The following is a 13,368-nucleotide window of genomic DNA, read 5'->3' as shown; positions in this document are numbered from 1 at the left end:
GTATATTCAGTTATGTTCACACAGTGATGAAATTGCCTATGCACTCATTTCTCAGAATGTATCCCTGTTGTTAAGCAATGCATGCCCAATAACTGTTGTTTGTTTGTTTGTTTGTTTGTTTTGTATATTGACCAGGAATCCCATAGTCTACCTAAGTTCACTTATTAAGCTATCAGTTTCATTTTTGTAGATTGCTTATAATTTCCTACATGCATAATTGTCATATACATGAATGGAGTCTTTTAATTTTCTTAGGGTTAATCAATTAAAAACTACATGAGATCTAACATTCACTAGGTTTTATAAAAGAGTCACTTTGAAGAATTAAAAGAAATAAAAATCATTATCTCAAAGTGAGGACAGTGTCATACTTCTCAAGTTGTAGTAATAACTTACAATTCAAATAAGCCTTATAATTTATTCTGGAGAAAACCACCTTTAAAATTTTTAAAAACAACAAAACATTCTTGATATTTTTTCCCTATTTTCTGTTTAAATTGTTGCTGTGTCTTTTAAGACATGCATCTAACCCAAAGTATATTTTCAGAATATTTTGGCTGCACTAGGAAATTATCTATGCAATCAAATAATTCATCTCCTTTTTTGATATTTTCAGCATTCCCTATTCTTGCCTAACATGGAAATGTTTCAACAGCAATGATATTATTGTGATTTATCAGTTTTCCTCTGAGATATTTAACAGGTCTGTCAATACATCACATTTTAAAAGATGCAATGAACAATAACTTGGAAAATGTATGTACATTTTAAAGGTTATTTGGAATTTCCAGTTGGATTACAAGCAATGGGAAGAAATGACATAACTCCTACTTAAAAATCAAGATATCTCAAGGCTTGATGATTATGTTCATTAATTCTCATCTGAGGGCTTGAATCAAACCACAAACCTATTCACTATCAATTCAGCAACTACTAAGGCATTCTTCATTTTTATAAATTTAAGTATTCAAGCTCTAATTTTTGAGAATAACTTTGCAATACTTAAACCAATTTAGCTTGTACAAGGAATCCACCCATTAACCCTAGTTTTATCTATAAGGAATCTGTAGAACATGGATCTTTTATAGACCTATCATGATATATAGCCATTGCCATATTTATAAATAGTAGCTTTTACTCAATTACTAATTAGAAGAATACGTATTTTTGAATGTTGAAATATATAGTAAAAACCATTTACCATTGTATAATGCCCTTGTCTTTTTTGATCTTTGTTGGTTTCATTCTGTTTTGTCAGAAACTATGATTCCAACGCTTATTTTTTTTCTGTTTTCCATTTTCTCAATAGATTTTTTCTCCAACCCTTTATCTTGAACGAATGTGTGTCATTGCATGGGAGATGGGTCTCCTGAAGACAGTATTCCCCAGTGGGTCTTGGTTCTTTAACCAGCTTGCCACTCTGTGTCTTTCAATTGGGTCATTTAGTCCATTTACATTTAAAGTTAGTATTGGTATGTGTGGATTTGATTCTTTCATCATGATGTTAGCTGGTTTTTTCGCAGACTTGTTTATGTGGTTGCTTTACAGTGTTTTTGTAGTAGCTGGTAAGGGTCTTCCCTTCCCATATTTAGTGCTTCCTTCAGGAGCTCTTGTAAGGCAGGTTTGGTGGTAACAAATGCCCTCAGCATTTGCTTGTCTGAAAAGGACCTTGTTTCTCTCTCATTTATGAAGCTTAGTTTGGCCGGATATAAAATTCTGGGTTGAAATTTTTTTCCATTAAGAATTGTGAATGTTGGCACCCCATTTCTTCTGACTTTTAGGGTTTCACGTGAGAATTTTGCTGTTTTTGTATGTAACCTGGGCTTTCTGTCTAGCTGCCTTTAACATTTTTTCTTTTATTTCAACCTTGGATAATTTGATGATCATGTATCTTGGGGATAATCTTCTTGTGGAGTATCTTACTGGGGTTCTCTGTATTTCCTGCATTCAAATGTTGGCATCTGTAGCTAGGTTGGGGAAGTTCTCATGGATGATATCCTAAAATATGTTTTCCTAGTTAGTTCCATTTTTCCCATCTCTTTCAGGAATAACAGTCAGTCATAGATTTGATCTCTTTACATAATCCCATATTTCTCAAAGGTTTTGTTCATTTGATATTTTTCTGTATTTTGATATTTTTGTTATTTTTTTGTATTCTTTTGATATTTTTTCTGTATTCTTATATGCCTGTCTTATTTCAGAAAGCAAGTTTTCAAACTCTGAGATTATTTTCTCTGCTTGGTCTATTCTGCTATTAATACTTGTGATTGCATTATGAAATATTTGCAATGTGTTTTTCAGCTCTATCAGGTTGGTTACATTCTTCTCTATATTGGCTATTTTTTATTTCAGCTCTTGCAATGTTTTGTCATGATTTTTAGTTTCCTTGCATTGGGTTACAGTGTACTCCTGTAGCTCAGTGAACACCATATCTATCCATAGCCTGAATTCAACTTTTTTCATTTCAACCATCTCAGCCTGAGCCTGGTTCCAAACCCTTGCTGGAGCAATGATGTGGTCATTTGGATGAAATAAGGCACTCTGGCTTTTTGAGTTTTCAGGATTCTTGCACTGAATCTTTTTTTTATCTTTGTGGGCTTACCCACCTTCAATCTTTGAGATTTCTGACACTTGGATTTCTTTTTTTTTTAAATCTTATTTGATGACCCTGAAGGTTTGATTGTGATATAGGGTGAATTTAGCCAACTGGCTCCATTTCTGTGTGATTTTAGGGGCCCATAGTTCAGCTCCCAACTCCTGAACTGCATGCCCTAATTCTGGAGACTTGTTTTGGTCCCTGACGGGATAATTGGCTGGCCGCATGTAGGAGAATGAAACTGGATTCTCATCTCTCATTTTATACAAAAATCAGTGCAAAATGGATTCAGGACTTTAAGACCTGAAACTATAAAAATTCTAAAAGATAACATTGAAAAAACCCTTACTGCCATTGGCTTAGGCAAGGATTTTATAACCAAGAACCCAAAAGCAAATGCAATAAAAACAAAGATAAATAGCTGAGAAATAATTTAACTAAAGAGCTTTTGCATGGCAAAAGAAACAGCTGAGTAAACAGACAACCCACAGAGTGGGAGAAAATCTTCACAATCTATACATCTGACAAAGGACTAATATCCAGAATCTACAAAGAACTCAAACAAATCAGCAAGAAAAAAAAAAACAATTCCATCAAAAACTGGGCTAAGGACGTGAATAGATAATTCTCAAAAGAAGATATACAAATGGCCAACAAACATATGAAAAAATGCTCAGCATCACTAATGATCAGGGAAATGCAAATCAAAACCACAATGCAGTAATACCACCTCACTCCTGCAAGAATGCCCATAATAAAAAAAATAAAAAATAGTAGATTTTGGCATAGATGTGATGAACAGAGAACACTTCTACACTGCTGGTGGGAATGTAAACTAGTACAACCACTACGGATAACAGTGTGAAGATTCCTTAAAGAACTATAAGTATAACCACCATTTGATCCAGCATCTCACTACTGAGTATCTAACTGGAGGAAAATAATCATTATATGAAAAAGATACTTGCACATGCATGTTTATAGCAGCACAATAATTCGTAATTGCAAAAATATGGAACCAACACAAATGCCCATCAATCAATGCGTGGATAAAGAAATTGTTATATATATATTCCATCATATATATATATTCCATCATATATATATATGATGAAATACTACTCAGTCATAAAAAGGAATAAATTAATGGCATTCACTGCTACCTGGATGTGATTGGATACTATTATTCTAAGTGAAGTAACTCAGGAATGGAAAACCAAACATCGTATACTCTCACTCAAAAGTGGGAGCTAAGCTATGAAAATGCAAAGGCATAAGAAAAACACAATGGACTTTGAGGGGAAAGGGTGAGAAGGGGATGAGGAATAAAAGACTACAAATAAGGTGCAGTGTATACTGCTTGGGTGTTGAGTGCACCAAAATCTTATAAATTACCACTAAAGAACTTACGTGACCAGACACCACGTGTTCCCCAATAACCTACGTAAATTTAAAAATACATATTTTTAAAGTTAAAACGTATATATAAAGAAAGAAGGCAAACTTTAAAATAACCTATCATTCTGATAAACAGTAATATCTGCTCAATATTTTAATAAATTTCAAGTATTTTTTCCAAATTTTTCCTGTATACATGTATTTTCATGGGATATGAATTATACTGTATGGTTTTATCTACATCTTCCATGGAATGTTGTGATCATCTTTTCATATCATTTAATATCATTGTAATGATTGCATACTTCAGGTGTCTGTGTGTGTGTGTGTGTGTGTGCGTGCACGCACACATGCATACAGCATGCACAATCTATTTAACATTTTATCTCTCTTATCTAACATTTAATTGGTTTAAGTTTTTAAATTATAAATCATCTGAATGGTTATTTGGATTATTTTTCTCTACTAGTCTCCTTTAATCTAGACTTCTTCTGCATATGCTCTCACTCTCATTTTCTTGCGCTTTCTCTCTCATGATAGTACTTAGAATATTACTGGTTATAGTAAGTAAATAAAATAATGTATGACCTATCATTAAATACTTATTCAGCCTATCTTATTTTGTCCAACTCAGTTCTTTCATATGTTCTGTATTTCGAATAGACTTTAGGTATCTTTCTGCCTGAGTTAGTCAAGCAACCAACCTATCTTATGCCTTAGGTCCTAAAATCCCACTTTATTTCAGTACATCTTGACAATGTTCAACTTTGTCCCTATAGATGGAAGCCAGTCAACCAAAAGTTGGCACTGTCATAAGATTACATTGCATAGTCTATGGAACAAAAATATGTGTGTTTATGAGGTGCATTAAAGAACAGCAAATTGGCTATTTGACTACTTTTTAAACACACTACTCCTGCCCTCACTCCAGAGTGATGACTTGGCCATTCTGACCAATGCACTTTATGACACATGTCACCAAGGAAGCAAAATGTATGGAGACAAATGGAACAAAATCCCTTTAAAATAATCAGAAAAGAAAAACATACAGAAAGAGAAAGAACAACACAGAAACTACCACCATAGAAGATGTAAGCCCATAAGAAGAAAGGAGAGAAGAAAATAAGACTGGTCAGGGTTGACAAAGCAGTAAAATCACAGCCTTCGGTCCATTTTTTCCATGTTCCATAAAATGATGACTTTAAAATGTTACTAATCTCATCCAAAGACACTCATTCATTTGCCACCCTTCTCCCTTTGTCTTCATTTCCAAAGGCTCTTTCCTTCTTACTCATCTTTTGTAGAAAACACTCAAGATAATTCTAGTCCCAGATGTTGAATCATCCCCAGGATTCAAGTCTTCCTGGATAAAGTCGCAGACACAGTGGAGCAGAGAAAGTTGTCTCTTTAATCCAGTTCCTAATCCCTGACATACCCTGCCCCTAAGCATGAAAAAAGAAATGATGGTTTTAGGACACCAAGTTTTGGAGTGATTTGTTACAGAGCAATAGATAACTCATAACATTTTCTTGTCGGTATCCCTCTATTAACTTTGAGTTCTGTATTTCCTTTACAGCTGGCATCATACTATAGACAACAAGACCTGGGATGATGATGATGACGATGATGGTAATGGCGGAAGCAGAAATATGTGTGCCTTTCATTAAATGCTTCCTGAGTTCTAGACACTTTGCTAACAGATTCTCATGTACTATCTCATTTAATCTTGATAACAAATATTTGAGGTATGTCTTATAATCTCTATTTTATGTCTTAGGAAACTGAGGCTTAGAGATGTTATATTATTTGCCACGTTTGCTAATGTAAACCATATAGCCCTTTCCATCATGAATCTTTCATTCTAGACAAAAATGCATACGCAATTTTTAGAACAAAAATGAATACATAATTTCTGATTATGACAGCAAGTCCTATTTAAAAAAACTATCGAGATAATGTGATAGAAAGCAACAAGGGCAAAAGAAAGTGTGGAATTTACAGAGAAAGTTCGGTAATGAGCAGTCCTTAGAAAGTGATACTTGAGCTGAGAGCTGACAGAAAAAAGGATTCAGCCATGTGAAGGGCCAAGGGAAAAGTGAGTTAGTACAAAGTCACTGAAGCAGCAAAGAGCTTAGCCCATCTGGATACAGAAATCAGGCTTTGGGATTAGAGCTTAGTTGCCTGGGGGAAGGATGATACTAAGTGCTCTGGGTATGGTTGGCAGGAAAATCTAAGATATGGTAAATCTTGTATCGAGAACTTTGGATTTATTTCTAATTGAATTGAGAAGACTTTGAATGTTTATACAGGAGAGCACTGCAAAACAAGATTTTTATTTTTAATTGATCCTTGGCTGCTATCATAAAAAGAATGGTTTATTTTCTAAACAAGCACAGGCTTATTCTCTTATCTGGAATTATTCATTATTCTCTTGGCATTTATCACTCATCGTAATGCAAGCAATTTCTAGCAATTACTTCTGCTGGGTGTAGCCCACACGTAACTTTCCAATATCAAAGAAATACTTTCAAACTGTTTTATAAGCCTACTCTGCTTTTCTGACACACCCTTAGACGGGTAATACTGCCTTCACAGAGAACAGTACATACACTAGGCATAGATCTCTTTTCATTTTAGGAAATGCCATTCTAGTCACACTCTGTCATCCATTCACTCTAGAGATATTTATGGACAATCTAATATGTGCCAAGCCTTCTACTAGGTAAACAGGAGCGAATAAAGGGACATGGATCCCACTTCATGAGATTTACAGTCTGCTGGGAAAAAAAAAGCATATAAAACAATATACACATGCACACACACACACACACGCACACACACGCGCGCGCGCACACACACACACAGAGAATCTTAAATTTGAGAAAAAGAACAAAGTATACTGTGAGAATAACAAGAGAAAACATATTTAATTGATAGGGTAGGATAAAAAATGCATCTTTGGGAAATTATATCCAAGTTGAAGGCTACACAGATACAGAGCATGAAGAAATAGCATTCTTGTTAAAGGGAACAGCGTATAAGAGATCCCGAAGCTTTTGAGGAACTCAAAGACAGCTCACTGTTTTAGCACCTAACAAACAAAGTGGTACACCATGACACTGAAGAGGAAGCACAGCCAGATCACATTGCGCTTTGTAGATAATGTTTAGGATTTGTAAACTTTTTGTTTTAAAAACATTTTATTTTAAGTGCAATGATATTCTCGTAGAAATTGTAAGATGTTGGGGATTTTAAGAAAGGAACTGAAATTCCCCAACTTTAGCACAAACCACCCTCACTTTATGGCTATAAACTGGTAATAGTGAGATCTGCTTTCCTGGTAGCTGCACACAGATTTACATTAAATGTGCAATCAGTATAGTGAAACCTTCAAATTAACAACATACTTTAATAACAGAAGAAAAGAAAAATATTCTTGGGGAAAAAAGATGAAAAATTGACAAGTAAATGGACAAGAAAGCTTATTTTTATCTGTGTTTTATCTGATAGTTTCTTTTTTAGTTGTAAAATAATAAGTAGTTAATATGAATAGCTACCATTTAATAAATCCTTAATGTATCCCCTTTTGTCTGATCTACAACCGTATAAGAAATATAATATCAGCCCAATTTTATGGAAGAGGGCATTAAAGATTATCCAAGATATGAAAGATACAAATGATGGTGCCAGGAGACAACACTTCCTTTAGAGCTTTCAAATTTCCAGGCCAATTCATGAACAAATACTTCCTGTTTTACTATTCCTAACTCTGGGATAATTTAGAACTTCCACTGAATTTCTTTGTAACCTTAAAGCCCTAACTTTATTTGAGCTTATAAGACTTCCTCTTATTCTTCTTTTCTCAGGGACTTAAAGAGTTTGAGGCTGTTCATCTCAGCATTTTTCCTATTGCAATTTTCTGCATCAAGGTATCATGGACACAGAACCTCAGTGTTGTATTATTTGGCAGCCTCTGGAATGAACATACAAGGGCATCATCAACAGAGTCCATTGAGGAGTAAAGATGGGTCTCTGGTGTCCCAAGTCACTAAGGATCACTAGTCTCTTCATTTAAACTCAGTTCTTTCTCTCATATTGACTTCATATTTAGCTCTCCTCAGCAAATTGCAGGGTCACCACGATTTCCTGATTCACCCTAATATGCTGCCTGCCACTAAATATATTAACAGGGCCACTGACTAAACAAGGAAAGGATGTCACTGACCAGGCCCTGTGAATTTTTTTTTTTTTTTTTTTTTTTTTTAACTAAAGCCACATATATTTCCCTTTGGAACTTAGAGTTGTCTAGATGGAGAACTCTAAGTATCAACTCAAGTCCTCCCCAGCCACTCAACACTCATGCAATGTCATTGGTTGTTATTTACATATTTACTTAGTAAGCCTTGAATTTCAGGACAAACAGCCTCGCATGTCTTAACCTCAATAGCTTGATGACTCCAAAGCAGTTATCTACTTTGAAAGTGTTACTTAGACAAGTGTCACATCTCTAAATGCTCACACAATAAAAATGTAAGATTCAGTAAGTAATGGTGCCACATTTTCTGCATGGAAAAATGGTGACACTCAAAGCAGTTCTGGGGAGGCATAGAGGCCACCAACAGATGAACATAGATCAGAGACATCAAGAATTCCAAATATCGACCCAGATACCCTCTTCTTCCTGCTCTCACTCTACTCATGGACGGGCTTTCCTGAGTGAGCACTGATAACAACTTCACAAACTAGAAGTTACTTTGAACATGGGATTGTGCAAAAAATCTCCATGCTAACATCAGTATAAATATAAAATAAATAAATGAGGTGAGAGAGAGAGGACAAGGTCGAATTAATCCTCTAGAGTCCTTAGAATAAATCTCCACTACAGTTATTCCCATAACAGCTTCCCAGATCCCTTGTTTCCTAAGTTCTGCTATTGCCACAAAGCCTCTGGAAAAACACTCTAGAGAGGAAATCTCAGCTCTTTACCATTATTCTTGCTTTAAATTCCCATTAATATTTTTATCTGGCCGACAGTTTCTAAGTAGTCTCCACAGTGTCTTACTGCTACGTGATTACTTGCATTCTCTCTCAGAAAACATGCAAAGACCCCACAGGGTAATGTTCTTAATATTTCATAGCCACTATGAGACTTTGAACTTAACTTTTCATAGAAGTATCTGTTATAAGGGGAAAATCTGTCGTCAGAGAAGAAATAAGTCCATCTTGAGAATATTCTGCAGACTTTCACCAGAGCCTCTCATTTTCTCCTTCCTGAAGCAAAGTAACAATAATAAAAATAGCTACTGGCCAGGTACGGTGGCCCACACCTGTAATCCTAGCACTTTGGGAGGCTGAGGTGGGTGGATTGTCTGATCTCAGGAGTTCCAGAGCAGCTGGGCAACACAGTGAAACCCCGTCTTTACTAAAATGCAAAAAATTAGCTGGATATGGCAGCGTGCGCCAGTAGTCCCAGCTACTCGGAAGACTGAGGCAGGAGAATTGCTAGAATCCGGGAGGTGGAGGTTGCAGTGAGCTGAGATCACGCGAATGCACTCCAGGCTAGGTGACAGAGTGAGACTCCGTCTCAAAATAATAATAATAATAATAATAATAATAGTAATAGTAATAATAAATAGAAGCTCTCTCTTCTGCAGCAGTGGCCACCTCTCCTCAGAGTGCAGATAGCATTAGGCTAAGCTTCTTCCTCTGCCTTGGCCTCAAATACAAGCTGGCCTGGAAATTTCTAGTCCCCAAATGAACCAGACATCTTCATAAGGAGTCAGGTGTGTTACATTAGCAGCTAAATTAAACTTTTCATCTCTCTTCTCTTCATCCAGAAATAGAAGTTGCAGGGATTAGATTTAGACAATTGTTTATTCCAGATTTCGTCTCTGTAACACCTGCTTTCTTTCAGAGCATGGGTCAGCAAGCTGTGGTCTGCAGGCCAAATACAACCATCCCTATTTTATAAATAAAATTTGATTGGAACACTACCACTCCCATTGATATACATGTAGTCTGTGGATTTTTCTCAACACGAGCACAGAATTGAATAGTTGTGACCGTATGATCTGTAAACCTAAAATACTTACTGTCCAATTCTTTAGAAAAAGAAAGTTTCCTGACCCCTGCACTAGAGGATTTTTGAATAGTTTAAAATCTTTTTCCTCTTTGCATTGACTCCCTAGCAATCTGGTACTCTTCACTGCTCAGGCTAGTGAAGCTTTCTCTACTCAGCAAATTCCACCAGAGTTCCAGCCAACTTTGTGTGTTTTGGCCTCTGGAATCCAACCAGTCAGCATGAACAGGGACTTCTTGTGTTCTAAGAAGATAACCTTATTAAAGGAATCCCAAATAATAGCCTGAATCAGTCTAAGATGTAATTCCTAAATCCCTTACACCTCTGGTTTCCTCATATTCCATAAGTGTTTGTCTGAAAAGCAGATTAATTGAGATACAATTCATGTTCCAAAAAATTCACCCATAGAAAGTGTACAATTCAATAGTGTTTAGCATACTCAGGGATTTGTGCCACTATCACTGCAATCTAATTTTAGAACACTTTTATCACCCCAAAAAGAAACCCTACACTCTTTAGCAGTTACTCTCAAGTAGCCTACAGTATCCTAAGTCATAGGCAAACATTAATCTATTTTCTGTCTCTCTATTTTGCCCATTCTGGACATTTTACATATATGCATTTATACAATAGGTGGTATTTTGTGACTAACTTCCTTAGCGCAATATTTTCAAAGTTTATCCATGTTTTTGCATATATCAGTATTGCATTTCTTTTTATGTATAGCTGAGTAACATTCCATTGCTAGAGATACACTACATATTTTTCACCCATTCATGGATTGGTAAATATTTAGGTTTTTTCACTTTTTAGATTATTATGAATAATGTGGCTATGAACATTTGTGTATAAACTTTCATGTGGACATACATTTTCATTTCTCTTAGGTGTATACTGAGATGAGAAATTGCCAGGTCATACGGTAATCATATATTTAACATTTTGTGGAGCTGCCAACCTGTTTTTCAAAGTTGCTGCATTCCCACCAACAACGTAGGAAGGTTCTATTTTTTTCCATCCTAACCAACATCTATTATACTATTGCTTAAATCTTTCTTTTATTATAGCCATCCTTGTGGGTGTAAAGTAACATCTCATTATGGGTTTGACTTGCATTTCCTTAGTGACTAATGGTTCTGCGCATCTTTTCCTCAATGCCATTGGTCAAATGCTTATTGGCCATTTTAATTTTGTATTTGGAGAACTATCTGCTGACATTCTTTGACTATTTCTTAATTGGGTTGTTTCCTCTTTTATGATGTTGTGAGAGTTTTTTATGTGTTACGGGTATATGTTCATTATCAGATACATATTTGCAAATATTTTCTCTCATTCAATGAGGTATTAGGCTGTTCTGGTATTGCTATAGAGAAACAGCAATTTATAAATAAACGAGGTTTAATTGGTTCACAGGGCTGCAGGCTGTACAGGGAGCATGATGCTGGTATCTGCTCTGCTTCTAGGGAGGCTCCAAGGAGATTTTTTATGCACAGTGTAAGGTGAAGTGGGAGCTGGCATCTCAAACGGCAGAGAGCAAGCAAGAGAGAGAGTTGGGGCAGAGGAGATGCCACACACTTGTTAACACAGCCATATCTCATGAGCACTTACTATCTTGAGGTCAGCACCAAGCTACAAGGGCTTCACCCCCATGACCCAAATACCACCCTCCAGGTCCCACCTTCAACATTTCGGATTACAATTCATCATGAGATTTAGCGGGAACATGTATTCAAACTACATCAAGTGAGTTGTGTTTTTGACTTTCTTGACAGTATCTTTTAAACTGTAAAAGTTGTTTTAATTTCAGTAATGTCCAATGTATCTATGTTTTCCTTGGTTGTTTGGGTTTTAGGTGCCATATCTAAGGAACTATTCCCTAACCTATGGTCATGAGGATTCACTTCTAAATTCTTTTCTAAAACGTTTAAGTTTAAACTCTTATATTTAGGTCTTTCATCCATTTTGAAGCAATTTTTGCATATTGTGTGAGGCAGGTTTTTAATTTCAGTCTTCGGTATGTTGATATCCATATGCGTCAGCATCATCTATTGAAAAGCCTGTTTCTTCCCAATTGAAAAATCTTGGCACTCTTCTCCAAAATGAGTTGGCCTTAAATGTGAGGATTTATTTCTGGACACATAATTCTATCCCACTGGTTTATAATGTCTGAGATGTGAGTTCTCCCAGAATTGTTTTGGTTATTCGGCATCTCTTGCATTTCTATGAAAATTTTAAAATTTTTAAATCAGCTTGTCAATTTCTACAAAAAATCCAGTTTTAATTTGATAGGGACTGCTTAACATTATGTTTTATATGCTGTCTTTGAAACGTAAGATAACTTGCTGACATAATACATATGTTATGCTGGGTAACTGATGGGGTCAGCTACACTAAGCAGAAAATATAAATTTTGCAAAGACTGTCTGGGAAGGGAAGTGTTGAGACCTCTGAGTACCACAGAAAGATTCTTGCTACCTAGACTGCTTGGAGACTTCTCTAGCATCACTCCATTAGTCTAGGAAAATCTTACTTCAACTTAATCAATTTATCATGAGACATTCCTTTACCCTCTAGCATCTCACACTGTCGCTTTGCTACTACATTGCCGTGCAAATAATAACATTAGCTGCTGCATACAGGGCCAGTCATTGTTTAAAATACATTATTTGTGCAACATATTTAATGCTTACAATTATATTATTGAGTAAGCAATGTAAGTTTTGCTATACCAATAAAGATATAAAAAGTCAGAGGATAACAGCTTTTATTTAGGTAGAAAGTATTAGAAATGGAATTTGGACTCAAATTCAGCTACCTCTTAAAGTTAAGCTCTTAATCAGTGTTTACAATTTCCTCCCATAACCAGTTAATAAATGTCTTTAGAATAAATAATCAATCAAGACTAAATCAGGTTTCTGTAGTGCCAATAATTTGTGCTGCCTTTCTAAGCTTTGAAAACTTTCTAAGCTTGCAGAGTGACTATGACATAGAAAATATAAATCCACAAATTTAATGTAGTTAGAGACCTGAAAGGCCTACATATCATTTACAAGAGCACCTAGAAGTATTTATCACAGTAAAATTATGTAATGTATTGGATGTGTTTCAAAATAATCTATGGAGACTAAAATTGGTGAAGGGTGATAACGAATCAAGGTATGTTGAAAGCATTGCAGATAGTGATTGATACACTAGGTTCATTATATTATTTTATCAACTTTTGAAGCTCATGATAATGTTCACAGTAAAAGTTATTTTTTTATTAAAATGTCCATCCCACTCAAGGCTATTTATA

This window comes from Rhinopithecus roxellana, chromosome 16 (assembly GCF_007565055.1).
Source record: "Rhinopithecus roxellana isolate Shanxi Qingling chromosome 16, ASM756505v1, whole genome shotgun sequence".
NCBI lineage: Eukaryota > Metazoa > Chordata > Mammalia > Primates > Cercopithecidae > Rhinopithecus > Rhinopithecus roxellana.
The sequence above is the reverse complement of the archived record's forward strand: the minus strand, read 5'-3'. Positions refer to the sequence as shown.